Source organism: Microtus pennsylvanicus, chromosome 9, assembly GCF_037038515.1.
Source record: "Microtus pennsylvanicus isolate mMicPen1 chromosome 9, mMicPen1.hap1, whole genome shotgun sequence".
NCBI lineage: Eukaryota > Metazoa > Chordata > Mammalia > Rodentia > Cricetidae > Microtus > Microtus pennsylvanicus.
The window spans coordinates 9,667,915-9,682,924 of NC_134587.1; positions in this window are offsets into that span (position 1 = coordinate 9,667,915).

Here is a 15,010-nt window from a genome sequence, read left to right on the forward strand (position 1 = left end):
GGATGTGTTTGCAAATTGTCCAACACAATCCCTTTCTTTTTTAAAAAAATATTTATTTATTATATATACAATATTCTGTCTGTGTGTATGCCTGCAGGCCAGAAGAGGGCACCAGACCCCATTACAGATGGTTGTGAGCCACCATGTGGTTGCTGGAAATTGAATTCAGGACCTTTGGAAGAGCAGGCAATGCTCTTAACCTCTGAGCCATCTCTCCAGCCCCACAATCCCTTTCAAAGATATCCTAATATGATACTTCATGGTAGGGAGGATGAAGGTACATACTAAAAGTCTTTGTTTTCAGTGATTAAACCATACTGCTGCCTGCGCACACCGCCTGTCTGCGCTCTATGCGCTACCGGACAGTTCGCGAGCTTCGGGCAAGGGGCTGGAGGTTGAAACATACAAAGACTCACACAGAGACACAGAGACAGAGAAACGGATCTCTAGTCACTGGTAAGAAGCCTTTTATTCAAGAGCACCACGGAGGCTTATACACCCAACAGTCAGGTGGGCCAACAGGTGAAAACCTTATCCTCTGATCCCCAAGGCCAAGGCAACCCGTGCTCGTGAAGCAGAGCTGGTAAACAACTTTGACACAGCTTTCAGTAACTCAAATCAGAAGGAAAGGAAAGATCTCTAGCAGGGAAGAGCAGCTGGAGGCCAGGACTCCAAATGCTCCCAACACCATACTGTGTTTGTAAGAGCAGAAAGAGCACAGCAATGCTAGCATTCACTAGTTTCAAATCTGCACAGAGGAGCATCAGGCAGAGTTCGTGGGTGTTCTGCAGCACGGACGGCATGCACGGTGCAAAGTGTTTGCGTGTGCGTGTGCGTGCGCTTTTGCACAACCGAGACTGCAGTGAAGTCCAAGGCAACTCATGGGAACACTGTGTCAGATATCTCAAAATCACGATGCCTTTGATTTTGAGTTAGCTTTTGGCAACTGTACATTCAGAAAACTTTTACTGTCGTCAAATCTTTCTGCAACCCCACACTTGGTCACATGACCATGCGGCCACAAGCCATAGTTTACAAGAGGCTGTGGGGAGCTAGAAGGGAGGGGACATGTGGGGTTACCATTCATGGGGACAGACTTTCACTTTGGCAAGATGAAAAGCTGGGGAGGCAGATTGCGGTGACGACCACATGGCATCCTTGATCCACTTGACACCCGAGAGCTTTATACCAAAAACTGGATGAAGGCCACATAGGCTACATTCTGTGTCTGTGTGTTCTACAACAAACGGAATAGAAGGGTAAGCCAAAGGCCTCAGCACCGAGCTCTGAGCACAGGTTCTGGGAATAGACTGAAGATGTTCTTCGTGCACAAGGAATTTAAGACCCCCCAGAGAGTCCTCTCGGATCCCAGAGCTGGTTAGTGACAATTACTAGGTCTGCAAGACCTGCTCTTTTGGCACTTCTTTGGGGTTTGGGAGACTTTTGTTTTGGTTTGATTGTGTGTGTGTGTGTGTGATTGTGTGTATTTGAAAGCCAGAGGGCAACCTCAGACGTCATTCCTCAGGCCTCATCCACCATTTTGATAGTTCGGTTGTGAGTCTAATTTTAACGGCTGAGCCCGCTTGCCAGCCCTCATCCACCATATTTTTTAAAGACGGGGTCTCTCACATATGTGGAACACACCGAGGAGACTGGCTGGCCTCAGGGACATGCTGGCTGACTTCTCAGAGTTGAGATTTCAAGTGTGTGCCACTGTGCCAGGTGTTTGATTTTAAGTAGGAGTTCTAGGGACCAAACTCAGGTCCCCGTGCTTGTAAGGCAAACGTTTTATCAATTAAGCCATCACCTGGCCCCATCAGGCTACAGTCCATGCAGTCGTGACCCCTCCCCCCACATGTTCTATGTTCTCCACTCTCCCTCACCCTAGAAGTCAGCAGCTTGGCCCCGGGCAGCTCCTGTACTACACCAGTGTGCCCTCCAGCAAACTCCAAAAAAAACACGGCTCTGTCGATCTGCCCTCAAGTCAGAATCTCATCCTTCCAAAGCCTGATTTTCAGGAGGCCACCAATAAAATTAATGCAGGAGCTTCTGGGAACCGTCCCCACCTGGTGGTGGTTGTGAAGGGTCCAGCCTGTGGACCCTGTGTGTCTGAGTTCCTGCATCTGCCTGGATGGCAGATTAGGTTCGGGGAAATGAGGACCCAGAACTCAGGCAAGTGCCTTGTTATGGAGACAAATGAGCTTTCAGGGATCAGGTTCCCGAGAATCTTCATTTGAGTTAGAGGGCTCAGTGAAGACGGTGGGGAGGGGGATGGAGGGATTCAGGAATGTGAGGAGGGGGTTTACAACAAACTCCCCCATCGTGGGTGTGGAAGCAGCGTAAGGAAGGAAGGGTTTATTCTGACCCTCAGCTTGAAAGGACTCTTGCATGGCCGAGGGGTTATAGAGGTCAGGAGGCAAAGTATGGTCAACGGGAAGTGGACCCGGCCACAAAACTTCCAGACCCACCCTCAGTGAGCCACTTCCCCCTCTAAGGTTCAACCTTCTCTAAATCCTACAATCCTTCCCAGACATCATAACCACACATCAGGCCTATAGGAGACACTGCATCTCCAAGCCAGTTGTATGAGCCCTGTTGGTTTGTTTCCTGAGCAAGTGTGTCTACTGTGCCGTCATCCTCAAATAGGACCTCAGACGTGGACTCACCACGTCCTGCCTTGCCCTTCAGTGTTGGCACATTTTTCTGTGAGTTCCGGAGCTGGAGCTCAGTCCCTCATGCTAGCCAGCAAGCACTTCACTCACTGAGCCAGTCGTCTGTCTTACAGTGGGAGTATTCGCACTTCTCCTACCTCCAAGTTCAGGGCTTGGCCCCTATTTTTCTGCAGCTGTTGAACAGGAGGTGGAGAAGCGGAAACTTGCAGGGAATGTTGGGGGGCTGTAAAGTGGTCCAGCTGCCCTGAGAAACAACCGGGTAGTTTCCAGCAAGGTTACACAGAATTACTTCATGACCACCCAACAATTTCACTTTAAGTGTGTATTCAAATGTCCAGAGAACAGGAACTTGAACAGATACCGAGATGTTACTGTCCACAGTAACTGTGGTGTTCACTGTGGTGAGCCAATACTGTGAAAACATCTCCTACATTCTAAGAGACTGGAACTTTTGCTGGCCCTCATAGCCCGAGTTAACAGCATGCCTTGAAGTTACCGAGGACGTAAGGCTGCGGTCCTACTGGGTACACAGCCTGCTTGTTTAATCTGCCTTTGAGGGAAGAGTGGAACAAACATTACTAGCGTTAGATTTCCCATGCAACCAACTTTTATAGCCTAAGCTAGTGCATAGCTGTGATCTTATATTATGTATTCTTCCATGCCCCACGCAGAACAATGCATGTGTATGTATCATTTGCTGAAAACAATCTTTCTAAAATGAATGTCCACCATAAATGCTGAACACAACATCTGGATATTGGCTAATGAACAATCATGCTCATGGCATTGTTTCCAGTCTGGGTCAGTTGGACCCAGTGACTTCATCTCTTGTAAAATTCTTTAAAAAAAAAAAAAGTTTATTTATTTATTTTATTTTTGAGTGGTCCATCTGCATGTACACCCTTACACCAGAAGAGGGCATCAGATTCCATTATAGGTGGTTGTGAACCACCATGTGGTTGCTAGGAATTGAACTCAAGACCTCTGGAAGAGCAGCCAGTGTTCTTAACCTCTGAGCCATCTCTCCAGTCCCATAAATTCTTTTAAAGATCTCTTAGAGTGTCCCATTCCCTCCTCATGTGATGCTTTCTGGACAGTCCAATAAATACAGCTTGCGAGGTCCTTTGTAAGGAGGATGGAAGACACAGGAAACACTAAGTAGACTATTCAAATCTGGACTCTCTCTTGGTTAAATGTCTCCAGGGAGATGTGCTTTTATTCCTTTCCTTAGTATGACATTGATGCATTATTGGTAACTTGGGGTTACTCACTAATGTTTTAATACACACAGTTTACGGTAGTCAGAAGAATGAGACAGCCCAGAGTCCACCACACTCCGGAAGCAGAGGTGGGCGAACTCTCTGAGTTCAAGGCCAACCTGGTCTACAGAGCCAGTTCCAGGGCAGCCAGGGCTACACAGAGAAACCCTGTCTTGAGAACAGACAAATGAGCCCAAAGGCATGCTGTCTAGAGGTATCGTCCAGATTAAATCTGAAATCCACTCACCCACCTGGTTCCCTACTCCAGCCCCTCCCCCCGTCTCTCCCCTCAACCCCTGCTCCTCTTCATCAGCCAGTCGAGGCCCTCCTCTGCTAAGGAAAAGAGGATTTTTGTTTAGCCAGAAAAATCAAAAAACCAACTCCAGTAACACAGTAATTTTGTTTTGTTTATCTGCCTGAGGAATAGTCTCATTCTACAGTTGCCCTGGAACTTTCTCTATAGCCTATGCTGACCTCAAATTCATAGAAATCCTCCTGCCTCAGCCTCCCAATGTTGTTATGGTGGAATCTTCCATGTGTGCCAACTCCGTGTTCTCGGGTCTGTGTTTGTTCCTTTTTCACAGCCTCTCTAGGTGGCCCTTAGCTCTTCGCTTTACCTCCTTGTGGATCTGATCACAGCTCCTGGCTCAGAATCCTCTCAAAGGACAAAATCCATGTTTTATTTCCATTTCTCAGATAATAGTCAGGTAGGTGCTAAATGTGATTTATCAAATAAAATGAAGCGAGTCAGTGAATCATCGGCCAAACTGCCTCATTTGCTTTCACTTCTCTCTCCTGCTTTGACAGACACTTTGCCTTCGATTACTTGGTCAAACCAAACACCAGTGACTTCAGCTGTGTTCGTGTGAGCTCTGGCGTGAAGAGAAGATTCCCACGCTTCTCAGTTTGCTAAAGAGAACTCGAGTGTGTACCTCTTTCTCGGAAAAGCCCTTCTGTGGGCCCGTCTTCCCTATCTCTGAGCACTTAGAGGCACTGCGGTGGGAAAAACCTCACCTACCCACAAGGCTTATCTCCAAGCCTCTGCCCAGAAACCCTTCCCAGCTACTCCTGTTCACTACAGCTGCACCTGGGAGCATCCAAGTCTGCTTGGCTAATTACTTTATGGCTGGAAAGCCTTTGTCCTCACCGTGCTCCAAGGTGGTTTTCTGGAACTCGCCAGCTGGTTCCTGTTATCTAGACTTTCACACTTCCTACGGGACCTCAGGCGAGTCACATACTAAAGGTTCTGAGTCCAGAAGTCACAGATGTAGACAGCAACATGGTCCTCAGCAATTAGACAGGAAGGGACTGACCCTCTTCCCGGAAGATGCTCCCCAAACAAGACGCTCCAGTGCTGGGCCTTCTTTTATACTCCACACCAAACCCAGGATAGGGTTAAGTGCTTATTATGTCTGCACACATATATATGGAATTGGATTTTTCTCCATTACTTTTTTTTATTGAGATATAATTCACATACCATAAAATCCACCTTTTAAAAGTCCACAATTCAGTGGGTTTTATATATTAACAATTTGTACAGCCATCACCACTGTATGATTTCAGGATATTTTTATCACTGTTACCCTTCGTTTATTGTACTTTTTCTTTTCCTCTTAGAAACAGTCTTCCTAGGTAGTCCTGGGTGACCTGGAACGTCCTATCTGGATCAGACCGGCTTCAGCCTCAGGATTCTCCTGCCCAACCTCATACATGCTGAGCTGGCAGGCGTTAGCCACCAAGCCCGGCATAAAGCTTTGTTTGGCCTTTTTGTACCTACCTCACCAAACTCAACTACTTTCTTCTCAAGGACACCAACGGTACCAGCTGTGTGTCAGACGTGTTCTGAGCCCCCTCTACTCTGCGATGCTCTGTGTTGAGTCTTGTCACTGCTGTCCTCTCCAGTTAGCATACAGAAGCAGATGTGGTCTAGAGAGGTGGCTCAGTGGTTAGAGAACCTGCTGCTCTTGCAGACGACCTGGGTTTGATTCCCAGCACCCACATGTGGGCTCACAACCATCTACAAGTCTGGTTCCAGGGGATTTGATGCCCTATGGCCTCCCTAGGTATCATGAATGCATGTATCACACAGGCATATATGCAGGCAAAAGACCCATCCAATAAAAATAAAACTAAATTGGTTTTTGTTTTTAAAAAACAGTTACCAATCAAGCTACAGCATCAAACAAAATATTTCAATTTTTTTTTTTTTTTGAGACAGGGTTTCTCTGCAGCTTTGGAACCTGTCTTGGAACTAGCTCTTGTAGAGCAGGCTGGCCTTGAACTCACAGAGATCCGCCTGCCTCTGACTCCCGAGTGCTGGGATTAAAGGTGTGCGCCACCACTGCCCGACACAGAAAATTCCATTTGCTTCCTCTTTATTTCCCCGGTCCCCAGGGCTGTTTACCGCTCTAGCTGGTGGTGGGACCTGGGAGAATGGAGCCGATAAATGTGGCAGGCTGAAGTCGCATGCAACAGCCAACTTTATTCAGGGCATCAAACGATGTATGCTCTGAGGGTTAGGAGGGGTCACATGGGTCAAGTGGACAAGCACAAGGGCAGGCCACCCGCGGCAGACACGCTACACATGGCTAAAATATGTGTGTCCAAAGCGGCACATGAACAAATAACAAGAGCCAGCTGTAATAAATCATCTGACACTCACTCCTATCCACTACACATGTGAGGAGCGTGGACACACATCCCAGGAACAACTCCGTGTTTTGAAGACACCGAGGTCACGAGACTCTTGCCTTTGTCTCCTTGGAACTTTCTCACAAACACTCAGTATTTTCCTCCGACGGCTCCACGCTTGGACTGTGTTCCAACAACGGCTATGACTTTTTCTAGACGATTGCCCAAGTGTGCTTTGCACTAACACAGCAATCACATAAGTAAAGCCCCTGCCTTGAGGAGCGAACTGAGGGAGACAATACCCAGTAGGAGGTGATGTGCAAACAGCAGCTTTCAGACATGTGAGAGCCTGGCCGCTGGGAACGGCTCAGACCTGCGACTCCCAGATAGACAAATCAGCCCCCAAAGAACTGCTTTCTCCCCCTCTTACTCCTCCTCCTCCTCTTCCTCCTCCTCCACCTCCTCCTCCTCCACCTCCACCTCCTCCTCCTCCTCCTTCTCCTTCTCCACAGAGTATTTCTTTGCCAAGACTGCATTCAGCCAGGAATGAGGAACATCTTTCATGCAGAGCTCTGTGGATTTCATTCTCAGGTGTGTAAGACTACATCGCTCTCTACCCACCCTAGAGATGCCTTCTCCCGCTTTAAGTGAACTGGGCCCTGTCGCTTCTTTATATGAGGTAATTTAAGTCAGTAGTAAACTTCATTTGCTAAAAGTGGTACCTATAAAAATAGTGTATAGATTCCACTTTATTAATTCAGATATTTGGCACTTTTTAACCTTTATGATGTCAGATTTCAAACTCTTGTGCAGGCATGTTGGTACACAGCTACATCCCCAACCCCAGGGTTTGCCTTGCTTATTTGTACAGTACTAGGGCGTCTGCTATGGGAAAAATTCTGTAGCATGTCCTTTAATAAAGCAAGAAACTCTTTACAATCTTGTCATCACTCGTAAATCCCCCAGAGGTCTGTTTGGATGACCTTGAGTCAAGGCGCACTTGAACCTGGGTTGCTTCATTATTTAGTCTTTGTAAGTTGTTCTGCATCCGAGGCCTAAACTCGGACAACGTCTCAGCGTGACTTTGACCCTCATGAAAACAGGTAGAGCCGCTCTTATCTCAGCCCAGCTGCACACAGAGGACACCCCGAGGAGTCGGGATCACACAGCTTGCTTTATTGTGAGCCCCAAGACTGGAAAAAAAAGTCTCTGCAGCCTAGCCTCATAGTATCTGTTTACAAAAATAAATAAAATGATGTCTTCTAACCATTAACTTCAGAGAGCATTACTTTAGAAAACAACACCACTGGGCAGTGGTGGCGCACACCTTTAATACCAGCACTCAGTAGGAAGAGGAAGGCCATCTCTGTGAGTTTGAGGCCAGCCTGGTCTGTAGTTCGTCCCAGAACAGCAGGGATACGTAGAGAAACCTTGTCTCAGAGGAAGGAAGGAAACAATACCCCATGCACAAGAATACCATTGACTATGGTAGGATAGTTGGGGCTATATTTTGGGAAGGTGGCCAAACTGTACACAGCAGTGTTTTGAATGGTACAGACGTGTAAGGAATGAAGTTATGTTAACTGCTGGAAAATGGATGCAGCTGGAGATAACTGTATTAAATGAATTAAGTCTGTCTAAGAAAGACAAATATCACGGTTTCTCTCCCTTTGGGGTCCAGACTTTATATGGACATGTGAAGTCATATGTGTCCAGAGGGTGGGGAAGAGAGGGGACACTGGGAGGGAGCCGAGGAGAGGGGAGTGTGCCTGAGTGTGGAAGAATACATTATACACTTCCATGAAACAGTCTTCTGTAGCCCACTACAATAAAAATTTTAAAGATTTAAAAACAAAAATGGGGCACGCCCAGAAAAAAAAAACACTATTTAAATAAGCTAGACAGCAGTGCCCCCTTGTGCTAAGACGTCAGTACTACATCCAGTGAGTTAAAACAGGAATGCCACCAGTAAAAATCACATAAAACTTGCTTAAAGCAAGAAGAGCTCTCTACAAATAGCTTAAAGGGTGTACCTCTTGACATTGACATCGTCATCTACAAACGTGTTGAGCCGCACTCATAGCTGTCCCGGGACACTTGTGGCCTGTGGGGCCTCAGGTTAGATACCCTGATTGAAAGGTGGTGCAGGGGCAGGGGGCCGGGGCACAATGTAACCCTTCATTGGCTAGCACATCCACGCCATTAATCTTTGTTAATTAATTTTTCAAAATTTATTAGGCAGTAATCAATTATATTAGGGTGATTTCATAGTTGCTGTCCCCCAATTGACCCTGGGTCCCGGTTTACCTGATGGCTTGTCTCAATGTCAGTGGCTGTCAACGTCACCTGAGTTGCTAGCTACTGTCCAAATACACCTCAGGCTTTTCTGGTTAATTCTGTGGTGTCATCAGGACGGCCATGGGAGGGAAGACTTATCTTAAACTCATGGTGCCAGAATGAAAAGCAGCCGGCCTTGCCTGTCCTCAGTGTGCTGTGAAGTCTCTTCCAGGAGAATCCGGTGTAGGCGCTGCCCTCCCGAGCTGACAGAGACTGACCTTGAGGAGAAGAATCAGTAAAACACCCAGGAAACAAAGTGGTTTACACACATCCATGAGAGGCTGGAGCGGAGACATTGCTGAACTCCTCGGAATCTTCTATGAACCGGATCACAGAATGACTTAGAATCCCAGTTTGGTGTGTGTGGATACAGCGAACACCTAGTCTCTTTAACAACCAGGACGGTCCACCCTCAGAGAAGGGTGCCTACACATTGAGAACGCTGTTGAATGAGCCACCTCTCTGCTGCCTGGGAAGATGTAAGAACCATGGGGAACTTAGACCCCCTGACAACAGCAACAGGAAATGCTCCAGCACGGGTAAGGGAAGTGTTAGGAGAAAACAAAACAAAATAAAACACAAATGCTCCTGCCCAGCAACGGGGAAGTGGGGGCCAGAGCCAGAGTGAGGGCCGTGCCCTCCGGCAGATGGGCACTCTCCCGGGTTTCCGGAGGCAGTTGTGTGGTTGGCTGGGTGGCAGTACAGAAGGGAGTGGCGGTGGGTCTATAAGGTTTACCGGGAGGAAGGAGAAAGGGAACCAGGGACGCACCTGTCCATGTCTGTCTCCTGAAAGCCGTCCTGCCCCCTTCACCTTTTCAAAGGCTTCCAAACTAGCCCTGGTACCTGGCCATGTGATTTCTGGAACGAACATGATAAGATTTGAGACCCCCTCCTCCCACTCCAGGACTCCCTGAGAGAGAAAAGAGGGGTGCTATGCACGGGAGTTTAAGGACCCTAGAATGTCTGTCTGTGGAGAATAATGGGAAAAGGCCTAGTGAGAAGAGCAAAGGACTTTCAGATGTTCCCATTTGCTACTTCCTAAACTGCCTTATGTGAAGGGGCCTCCATGGGGGCTTCACAGAGGCCGATGCTCCATAGAGACCCAAGGGCTGCCTGAGAAGCCACTCTTCCTACAGCCAAGACAGTCTGGACCAGTCTGGTCCCAGATGCTGCAGAGTCCTTGCCCCTCCAAGTTGCCAGGTCCCTCTAACCCAGACAAGAGGTGGTGTCTGAGCTTTGGAGCAGCGGGGGTGGGAGGTGGGGAGGCCAACTCTGCACTGCCGCTCTTTCCCGGACACAGTCTGAGTCCTCTCCTCCGGCACAAATGTGTCTGTGTGTCAGGGCCATCACGGTCACCTGTGGCCCTAGAGTAGGTTTCCCAGAGCTCTCAAGTTCCCATTTTCTTTCCCATAAGAATGCTCCAAGAGGAAGTTTCTATTATCTGCATTTTGTAAACAAGGAAATCAGTTTTCATGAGAAAGAAACAATTAGCCGAACACCACACGGGAAGCAAGAAAGGTTAAGGCCAAGATTGAGAAATGCGGCTCCCCAACCCCAAAGTCATTCTCCTCGAAGACACAGTAAAGAAGGCGGCGGAGGAACAGGCACCTCATCTTCTGCAGTGGCTCATCCCAGCCCCCCACCATCGAGGAGATGATCTCTTCCTGATTTGGAGTTAAAGTTGCGCTCACAGTGTCCCCCCACCTTAGTTGAGGGGGGAGTTTCTCCACGAGGCTTACAGACAGTCCGGTTAGGCTTGGTGGGGAGACTCTGGTGATCCGAGGCTCACCAAAAGGCACCTGTGAGAACAGGCTGTGAGGGGCAACAATGATGGGCATATCTTCTCTTTCTTCCCTTCAGTGCTAACAGCGCAGTTTGTAAGTCTAGGGAAGGACCAGGGCTGTAGCTGAGTGGGAGAGCACTTGCCTACCACATAGAGGGCTGTTTGATCCCTGCAATCACCGAAACAAACAAAAACAGCCAAGAAATTCAGAGGATAGGGAAGGTCTTCCTCTTAGAAATCAGGTCTATGACCACGTTCTTCTGTTCCGCATTTGCTCACACCGTGCACCTAGAATATGCACTTATTATCTGCCAAACAAAATTCCAGACTCACACAAACTTAAGACTCATCCTTAAGCAGCTTGCATAGGTACGGTCTAGCGGGGAATCTGTAAATAAACGGGGGAGATGTCTGAGCTCTCAGACTTGGCTCCTCTTTCTTCCCTTTCTCCTTCACCTATAAAGGTTTGGGTCCTTTTCCCTCTGAGACCCACGCTCCAGCTCCCAGAAGTTATGTACTTGCTGGGCAAGTAATAAGAAGCTTATGCAGTACAGGGTTTACCCCATGGTCTCAGGCCAATATATGCCCACTAATAAGGCTAAAATGAGCTTGGCTGGGTCCTGGGGCATGTATCTCCTCCATGCTTCCCTGTGGGCTAGGGTACCATGCTCTGATCTTTAACAGGAGGGAAATTGATACTAAGAGCAACCAGGAAACTATCCAGACTGCAATCCAGATTGCAGCTGCACCTTACTGGTGCAGAGCCAGGGCCCTGGGGCATTTTTCATTGTCACCCTTTAACCACTGCCACCTATGATCCTTTGAACAAAGGTTTCACAGACTCCATAAACACAGGGTGGTGAGTAACTTGTCCAGACTGACAAAATCAGATACCGGCAAATGCCTCAGGGCTTCTTTATCACCATTTATTCCCGTTCTACTTTATGTTTATGGGTATTTGCCTGCATGTATGTCTGTGCACTATATGGAGGCCAGAAAAAACTCTCAGATGCCCCTGGGACTGGAGTAATAGGCAGTTGTGAGCTGCCATGTAGGTACTAGGAACTGAACCCAGGTCCTCTGGAAGAGCAGCCAGAGCTCTTAACTCCTGAATCATCTCTCCAGCCCAAGCATTTCCTTTTTCTTTTTTTAAACTTTATTTTCAATTGACAAAAATTGTATATATTTCTGATGTACAATACATATGTATATATACATGTATGTATATATATGTGAATTACTAACTTAACACATGCATTACCTCATACACTTATTGGTGTGTGTGTGCGCACACGCACATGTATGTATGCCTGAAAGTGTGTTGAGAACCCTCAATCCCTGCTATCACTGTTTTCAAATACAATGTGTTGACATTAGCGTATTATGGTGGCCACAATACCCTGTCTGTGTTTCTTGAACTTTAACTTACTTAGAGAATCTTTTAAGGCTCAGAGCCAGTGTGGGGTAGGGCCATAATCCTACAGTCTTAAGAAGCTCCCCATGCGGTGCCCACATGGCTAGTTGATGGGAGGGGGGAACAGATCAGGAAACAGGCTCAGCTGCAGGGCAGCCCACCAGGAAGCCAGCAGCAGCAGCAGGAGCTAGGAAGGCCCACCCCTGCTGAGTCCCTCCCACCAGTCAAGCCCCACCTCTTCAAGAACCCACAAGCCCCAAACAGTGCGACCAGCTTGGAAACAACCACCCAGAACAGAAGCCTGTGGGGACGGTTGATGTTCAAATCATAGCACAAGGCTTGGGTCTGCCTCTCATCAGACAAAGCCTATTGCATCTCTTCCCCCATTAACCACAGGCAAATGAATCCCAGAAGAAACTGTTTCCCAAGCTGGGAGTGTCAGTCAGATCTGAGGGAGCCTTCAACAGATCCGCCATCACTGCCAGAGACGGACTGGTCTGCCCTACGGTTGCATCCAGGGGGCAATGGGACTTCTGCAGAAGCTACTGCAGCCAGAGTGTGTCTCCCGGCACAGAGCACGCCCTGGGGGGTGGGGCACGTCCACAACCTGACTTGAACCCTTAGTACCTCTGAACTCTATGTCAAACTCGACTGTTCCCGTCTCCGATTTCTCAGCTCCTTTAATCTGATATCACCCCAGCCACTGCCTCTTTCACTGAAATCAGCTCAGGCTGGTCTCAGCCTGACTGATTGTCACCCTCCTGAGTGTGACACTCTGCATGTGCCCTCCCCTCTCCATTGCTGGTGCATTCTCTCCCTTTCTCCAACTTGCTTTCTAGAAAGGACTCCTTGGAGAATGAGCAAGACAGCCAACGAGGCCTGAAGCGGTATCAACGATGTGAACAGAGGACTCAGGGATTCAAAAACAAACCTTACTGAGGAACCCAACCATTTTGAAGCGTTGCTGACCTTCCCAATCAGCCTAGCATCCCATACCTCATTTAATTATGGTTATTATCTCTTCCCCTCCGCCCTTCATCCCACTTCTTCATCTGCCCTTCCCCGCCACCTCCCAATCCCTCCTCACTCCCTTCTCTATTCTTAGCCCCAGGCTACCCCATTTCTCCTAATGTCCACCAGACTGTTCTCTAGAGGGCAGCGCCCCTCCTGCCTCTGCCTGCCTGGTTCTGGTCAGTGTGACAGGCCACCCCGGCTTGCTGACAACTCTAAGTTGGTCCCTCCCCGCTCCTGTGTTGGGCTCCACATCTGCTTCTCAGGCCCACTAGCACTCAACCAGGTCATGAAGTGCAGGCCTCTTAGATCCTCCGCATTGATCAAGTTTCTCAGTCCTTGAACGATCGCTGCTCTATGGACTCCTTTCTTTTCTTCCAAACTCTTAGCTACTCTCTGAGGACAGCTCTGGGTTACACTTCCTGGCTCCATTTGGTTTGTGCACAGACTGACTGCTGCTCTGTTAGGGAACTGCTCTGATTCCTAGAGCTAGCAAGGGCCGGGACAGGAGCAAGATTGTGCAATACAAACTGAACAGCCTAAAGCTAGATTTCCTCTATCTGCCGTACCTCGAGAGGCAAAATTCCTTCCTCTTCACCACCCCAGGGCCAGATTCCAGGCAACCCAAGAGCACTCCTATGGCTTGACGTCATCTAAAACAATTCAGACTAGCAACTTCTAAACTGCTCAGCTTCCCTTGCCCATGGAAGCCCCAGTAAAAGCCCCAACCAAGGTCCTCCTGTCAGCCCTGCCTGCTCTGCGTCCTGTCCGCACCATGCCTGTCCACGTAGCCCTGCGTGGCAGGTGTTTCCTCTCATCTCTGGGAACTGCGAGTGTAAAACTGGTCCACTGAGCCTCTTTCTCCACAGGCCACACGTGACTGATCGTATCATAAAGGAATGCACAGCAGCCTTCTAGAGCCTTCCCGGAACTGACAGAGCTGCTAAGAATCAAGCCCTGAAAAGGAGACAGGAGAAGGAATGTAAGAAGTAAGTGGACGAGAGACGGGGTTCTGTCCATGGACTGTAAACACCAGGCAGCAAAGCAGAGGAATGTGTTTGTGTCTCCTGTGGGTACCATTCATCCGTGTTGGGACCATTTGGAGTCCTGGCCTCCAGCTGCTCTTCCCTGCTAGAGATCTTCACTTTCCTTCTGGGTTTTGTACATGGGTCCTCTGGAAGAGGAACCAGTTCTCTTAACCTCTGAGCCATCTCTCCAGCCCCCAGTCTTATTTCTTATTTCTGCTCTAATCTAATCTCTGTTGCTGTAATAGAACCATTTCTGAAAATGCACCAGAGGTGTACTCTGCTGGTCACATACATACTTTGTGATTTGATCAAGTGGACTAACAAGGCCAGCATCAGAATTTATTCAAAGGTACAAATCTTTACCAGGAAGTTGTCTCAGCAGGTGAAGATGTTCGCCACCAAGCCTGAAAACCTGAGTCCAGTCCCCAGGACCCACATTATAGAGGGAGAGAGCAGATCCTGCAGATTGTCTTCTGACCTACACTTGTGGGGCATGGCATGTGCACACGATCACGCACACACAGACACACACAGACACACACTTTCTTTCACACGCACAAATAAGTAAATAAAATGCACCAAAAATATTTGAAAAAGAAAAAAAGACACAGCTCCTTCCCAACTTGCAATCTTACTTGCTTGTGGAAGTTGGTTCTGTAAGTTATGGTATTAATTTCATTAGATTAGATTTCTAGTTAGAGAACTTCACAGGTACACAAGCACGTAAGATTATGAATGATTGCTGTGTATGAAGTGGGAAGCCAATGAGAAGCAATATAAATGTCCACAATAGGCCATTTGGCTGGGTTGTGGTTCATAAAACAGTGAAAAATATGTAGCTTTAAAAAATGATGCAGTAGATTTGCTGAGAC